General features: G+C 40.6%; 1 protein-coding gene across 1 annotated transcript in view; it reads left to right on the forward strand.

The window, feature by feature from the left end:
- The first annotated feature begins 17 nt into the window (after positions 1-17).
- GUCY1B1 (guanylate cyclase 1 soluble subunit beta 1) overlaps positions 18-5,577 on the forward strand; it is a 38,580-nt gene continuing 33,020 nt past the window's right edge. The window contains exon 1 of the mRNA XM_010709434.3: positions 18-146. The gene's annotated coding sequence lies outside the window, so the exon portion shown is untranslated. The remainder of the gene's footprint in view (positions 147-5,577) is intronic.

Below are 5,577 nucleotides of genomic sequence, written 5' to 3' on the forward strand. Positions count from 1 at the left end.
GGGTCTGGGCTCCGTCCGGTGTCTGGGCTCCGTCCGGTGTCTGACCGCCCCGCCGCCTCGCCCTGCCCGCAGTACGGCTTCGTCAATCACGCCCTGGAGCTGCTCGTCATCCGGAACTACGGGCCCGCGGTCTGGGAGGACATCAAGTAAGTCTGCCTGTTTGCTTGCCTGCCTTCTGTGGGACCTGCTTTCTTGGGTCCGACCCGTGAGGAATGGCAACGAATGTCCTCGTTTTTAACTAATGAGAAATTATGGGATTGGGATTTCCTGCATCTTCATGCTGAGACTGTTGCTTGTGCTGCTCGTTTAGTGACCGTGAATACAGTAGCACTGATGCATAGCCACGAGTATAAGATATACATTTTAAAAGGACAAATGCTTACACTAATGCAGTGTACATAGTTAGATGAAGCAGCTTAATGTGTCTCTTGATATTGTATGTTTTAAGGGAGAAGTTGATTATCTAACTTGGAGAAGGCAGCCTTCTTTCAGTTGGACGTCTTCTACGCTGTTCTATCCAGTTTATTGTGGGCCTGTGTTAATATTGTCAGTGCAGCTGTCTTGTTGATCTGACACAATTTTTGGGTGCCCTCGAGTGGGAGGTTTTGGTGACCATGATGGTTGGCTTTTTTTCACGAGTCCATTCATTGAAATGGATTAATCTTATCAGAGCATGACAAAATGTTGGATGGAAGCTGCCTTTGGAGGTCGTCCAGCCCACACTCTGTTCCAGCCAACACCATTACCTGTATCAGGGTTTAGCTATCATTTTTTTTCAAGCTATGTCTTTGAAATCATCAGAAATGGAGCACCCACAGTTCTGGTTCAGCAGGTGGCCACTGTTCCATCCCAGGGATCCAAGACTGTTAATCTATAAACTATACTTTGCAAATGTAGTTCTGTGGATTGCATGGATGTCTTTGCACATCCTACTTCTCATTTTTGCACATACCTACTGCAGTACTGAAGATCACCTAAAGCCAACGTCAGCACTACTCATGTAATGTTTTGGAAGAATGTAATGACAAGGTATAAAATGTTTGACTAACTGTCAGTTGTGTAAGTTCAGGAAGCTGTTGGGACATGCTGCTGTCTTTCAGCTGGGAAGCCTCGTCTTCTGGTGTTCAAGAGGCAGGCTCTGCTATTAACTCACAGAGAAGATGGCTTTCTAGAATGAACAGTATTGTAACAAGGCACAAACAGAGGAGTAGAAAATGATCTATGAGAAAGAGGCAGTGTTTACACAACAGCTGCCCTAGCTGCTTATGCAAAATATGTTTGCAACTGGGTTTGTATTCACTATCACTTGCTTTGAGTGTTAGTTTTTTGTACAGTTTAGAAACCAGCAAGCAAACTGCTATATATCCTACTGGAACAAATTATACCGGTTGTGCTGTTTTAGAAGATGGTATGGAGGTCCTCTTCTAGGCATTAAGTACCTTTTAGTTTAGGTGTCTCAAGTTGTTGTCAGTAGGACATATGCATGTAGTCTGTCTTTTCCCTCTTGTTTGTTTAAATGAATACAAGATTTTCCCACAGGCTCCTAAATCTAAATGTACTCTGTATTAGATGGCCAAACTGTAACACTTTCAGATATATTGTCAAGAATAGAAATGAAAACTTGAATATCATATTAAGAAGCACATTAAAAGGCTTCATCACAACAGTGTAAAATAAATCAGTATTTTTCCTGTGTAAACGATCTGGAAGATTGTTTTAGGGAAATGAAATGGGATGATCTCTCAACTGGAGTCTCCATCATTTTTCTGTTACTGTGGTAGAAGACCACACCAAACAAGTAGCCTGTGAGTACAGAATAACTCGGCAGAAGCTGAAAGCTCCGTTTTTTGCAAACACAAAACGCTTAGAGGTAAAATCATTTTTTAAGTTGATTTTAGAAAGGAACATCTGAATGGAAACTTGAACATTGGCAAAACGTGCATGTGCTCTTTGCCTTAGTATGGGATGCAGAAAACAAGAAATAGTAGTATTTTCCTGTTGTTCAGTGCTTAGTGTGGAATCAAGGCATCCTCCTGCCTTTGCCTTTTTTGGGTCAGCCTGGCGTAGTGCTGTCCACACATGCTCTTAAATGCTAACACTCAAGTTCTGGGGAGCCAGCTGGGTAGTAAAGTGTTGGCATGAGTTCAGTGAATGGTAGTGAGCACTGTGGAGAGCAAAAGGCAACCACTTGTAACCTTCAAAACCTTATGCGTTGTCAGCTACCACGCATCTGGGCTTGTTCACTCATCAGAATTTGCTATAACTGTCCTGTTATGGTTAAAACAGTGGAACATGGGGAGCTGGGTAATTATCATGGCGTAGTTCTCTTGGTATAATGTAAGCAGAAATCTCCTCTCCTCAAATTGAGTTGGGGTTTAGTTGGAGTGGCAGAAAAACTGTTCAATTTAGGGTAGCCAAGTAAACGACATAGCTGTCATTTTCTTTTAAACTGTACTGACATGGTGGCATGTAAAGGCTGTGAAAGCTGTGTTTTGGCCATAGAAGTGCTGAGTACCTTGAAAGAGCAGTGCCTGTCTCAAACTGGGCATCCAAAATTCATGAAACCTTTTGAATTAGTTTTAGCATTACGTATAATTATTCTCTGCTCTGAGGCAGTGCCATCCATTTAAAATAGAAATTATGTAAATGGCCTCACTAGCCAGTTGGACAGCTAATTAATGCTCTTCCATTATTATAGGGATCCATTCCACAGAAAGGCTTATTAGAAAGGAATAAATCCAAAGCTGGAGTTTAAAACTACATTTCATAACCCAGACTGAATTACATATTGACCAACCGATACTGACCAAAATAAAAAATTGAATAGTTGTATGCTATCTAAGCAAGCTAGAATCTGTCCTCAAACCGAAAGAATCAGTTGCCTTAAGGGAAGGAAGCAGATTGTGTGCTCTCAAAGACAGGTTGCATCCTGTAGCCTCAGTGAGAAGCAGAGAAATGTGGTAAAGGTTCAAACTTCATGGAATCATGGAGTGGCCTGGGTTGAAAAGGACCTCAAAGATCAAATAATTTCAACCTGCCTGCCATTGGTAGGGTCGCCAACCAGCCGCCCAGGCTGCCCAGAGCCACATCCAGCCTGGCCTTGAATGCCTCCAGGGATGGGGCATCCACAGCCTCCTTGGGCAACCTGTTCCAGTGCCTCACCACACTCTGGGTGAGCTTCACTCATGTTGCTCTGAACCTTACTTAAGTATCACGTACAGTTGGAGTGTTAGATAGCAGATAGCCCTTCCATTTATTTTTGGTGGTGTTTCTCAGCAAGGGTTGATTTGCAAGAGAAGCTTGCTGCTGAACTCCTTTTAGACATCTTAAGTGTAGATTTGGATGTGCCTACGACTTAATGTTTGTTGTTGTTTTATCTTCTTAATGCCTTTGGGATTTTTCCATCTAGTTGTTCGGTTTCCTATTCCTTTCTTATGCACTCCTCATTCAAGAACTGTAGAAATCCAGGTTCCTTTCATGCAGGTTATGGATATTACCATATAGAGATGTCTAACTATATTTCACAGTGTTGGTAATGACTTCCTTGTCAATCTTCTCTCCTGCGTTGTTGAGCTGCTGTGAGCTGGCTCTGCGTTCGCCTTTCTTAGCCCACAACGAATTTATTACAAAGAATTTCTGCTTTGCTTTAGCCAAAATTACTGATTCTGTCATGCTCAAAGATGTTACAGGCACGCTGTCTTTAGTACCTTTTAGAAGAGAAATCTTCGCAATGGTTTTATACGTGGAAGTCTATGTTTTTTCTGGGCTGTGTAGGACCCACTTATAATTAATCGCAGTGGTCTGTGAAAAGCTTTGAAAGTTCATTATTTCCTGCATCCGGAGCACTGTGCACCTCTATGCAGTGCTAAAGGTGGAGTGTTCCAGTCAGTCAATCTCGTAATAATTGAAAGAAAACCAACAGATTGAGTATAAATAGAGCTCAGAAATATGCTTTGGAAAGCCATTAGTATTGAAAGGACAATAGATTAATTCTTTCCATCCATTACACCTCTTAACAGTGTTTATCCAGAAATCAGCTTTAAGTAGTAACATTTACTGTTTATGTTCCTAAGTCTTTATCTCATAGCATTCCAAAGTTCTAAACAATTATTATGAAGTCTTCTTGTAGCAGATGTTGAATAGGTGATTCTCCGTGGGCCTGGAGGCTATGATTCGCAGCATTTGTAGAGTCAGGGCAGTGCATTTGCTGCTCCCTCAGCTCCCCACAGCAGAGGGGTCTGGATGGATGTCAGGATTTTTGGCTGTGCGGATGCCAAGCTCTATAATTAATCTGGAAAAGGCCTGGTTAGAAAGAAATATTGCCATACTATGGAATGTGGTGTAAGTATGCAGGCGGTATCTCTTTAGGTACTTTGCACTTTTCCCAGAACGCTGAATTACTTTTAGATCTGTCAGGACACCAGGTGTTACAAACGTATTACTCACTCTTACAAATGAAACTTTTAAAAGAAATGACATTGTAAATACCATTCCTTTTAGTCCACTTATGTAAAAGGAAGCAAAATGGTTCTAGCTTTGTGTTTTTCATAATATTTTTAGTATTTGTATTAGTAACAAAAAACTCGCACATTTGTTATCTGTATCTTCTAGGATTATCTTGTTTTGAAAACCTACATTAAACATTCTCATTTCCAGCCTGTAAAACTGGGAAATAGCTCAGAGCTCTGAAGTCTATAAATATACCTATTTACTTTACCCAGGACGTCATTTTCCTGGACAGATTCCCATTTTTTTTTTTCCCCTAATCTTGTAACTTAATATAATTTATGTTTTTCCCAGTTGGCTGTTTAAAATATCTCTAGACCGTGCATAACATCCACAAGTCTACTTTTTTTTAATTGAGAAGAGAGGGAATATTGAATCAATATTTTAAGTTCTTGAAGCAAAGCATCTTTGTGAAACACATGGATAAGGGTAGGCATTTTGAAAACACAAACCCCGTGTTAAGTAATGCAGTGGGTGGTGATCGTGTAATCTTAACGTAAAAGAGATGCAAAGGTGATGATTCTGGTTTCACCAATTCCGTCTTTGACACATATAAGTCTGTTTAATAATGTTTCTCTTGGAATGGAGTTAAGCTCAACAAACTCCTATCAGTGAGATCAGAATCGCGCTAGGTTTCTAAGTGCAGAAGTGTTATTTTGTCATTAAGATTGTTTTGACTGGGCTCTTCAAATTAATGAGCACTTTTTCCATCCTTGGTATGCCAAGAATAGTTAAGCACAATGGTGGCAGAAGTCCCAGAAGAAACAATGCCTATCATGGAAGAAGTCCTAGAGGTGGTCTTTGTAGTGGCTGTTGTGATGTGTTGAAGGTGACACACCCAGAGCAGAGTTTTGGTAGGAAGAGTTCCAGTTACAATTCTGATTTCTCAAAGTGATGCCAAAGCTTTCTAAGTGGCAGTATAGCTGTCAGGGAGCTTGTGTACCTTCAGGATACCAAGTATTCTGCCTTGTCTCAAATCATCACTTTTTCTTGTTTGTAGCCATTTTATCAATATTTACTGTGTGCAAAATTGTATGATGAAAGAGTTCTTATGTAAAAAAAAAAAAAAAA

This window comes from Meleagris gallopavo, chromosome 4 (genome assembly GCF_000146605.3).
Source record: "Meleagris gallopavo isolate NT-WF06-2002-E0010 breed Aviagen turkey brand Nicholas breeding stock chromosome 4, Turkey_5.1, whole genome shotgun sequence".
In the NCBI taxonomy this organism is placed as follows: domain Eukaryota; kingdom Metazoa; phylum Chordata; class Aves; order Galliformes; family Phasianidae; genus Meleagris; species Meleagris gallopavo.